The sequence below is a fragment of the Ailuropoda melanoleuca genome, chromosome 6 (assembly GCF_002007445.2).
Source record: "Ailuropoda melanoleuca isolate Jingjing chromosome 6, ASM200744v2, whole genome shotgun sequence".
Lineage (NCBI taxonomy): Eukaryota > Metazoa > Chordata > Mammalia > Carnivora > Ursidae > Ailuropoda > Ailuropoda melanoleuca.
In genome coordinates this window covers 25,924,038-25,925,001 of record NC_048223.1, presented here as the reverse complement: position 1 = coordinate 25,925,001, position 964 = coordinate 25,924,038, and positions in this window count along the sequence as shown.

Here is a 964-nt window from a genome sequence, read left to right as displayed (position 1 = left end):
AAGCCATGGCTACAATTACACCAAATTTCTTACAAACTACCATGGAAATATCAGGTATATATACATGGTTTTTACATGAGAGGTAGAATTCAATGAAAAGTACCTCATTGATGTTGGGCAAACCAGATATTCTTTCAGGATTTTTTTTTTTATGGAAGGTTTTTTCAATGAAAATAATTATACAAATTCAATATGGAATTTTCCATATAAAATGCTTGCTGCTCTAAATTCTACAAGTAAGATGTTCAATTATTCTTCTCTCACGTAAGTATAAAGTTTTACCATAAAGTAATATACAACTTATTTTCTTATAAAACAAGTCATCCCTTTAAATCAGGCAGTGATCTTGTTATTTCAGTTTCACATGAAGCATTTACGCTGCACTTTATAAGAAGGGTGGTAAAGGAACTTCTTAAAAAGACATTTAAGGATGGGTAGAACAGAAGAAGGGAGAACAGCAGTGAAATACTGTTAAGTTGGAAAGCAGATGGGTGAGTGTAATCAAGTTAGCAGGAACTGAAGCCTGAGCTAGCAACAGGGAACACCGAGAACCAACCTAATCTGCACCACAGAATTCTCAAAGGACTCAGAAACTGGCAGCAACAGACATTTCTGGAAGAGGGTGAAGGAGGGAGAGGCTGAAAATAAAAATGATTGCGTAAAAGTGTTGTAAGAAGTCGTTACTCTTCCAGACACTCCACCACTGCAGGCCACTGAATGAAAACTCTTCTCTCACCTTAGCAGACTAAAACTATTTTCTCTAGAGGGGACAAATGGGAAGCTCTTGTAACAGGAAGGCCAGGCATTGTTGAAAGTATAACCTCTGGGGCAGCTGGGTGGCTCAGTTGGTTAGGCGACTGCCTTGGGCTCAGGTCATGATCCTGGAGTCCCAGGATTGAGCCCTGCATTGGGCTTCCGGCTCAGCAGGGAGTCTGCTTCTCTCTCTGACCCTCCCCCCTCTCAC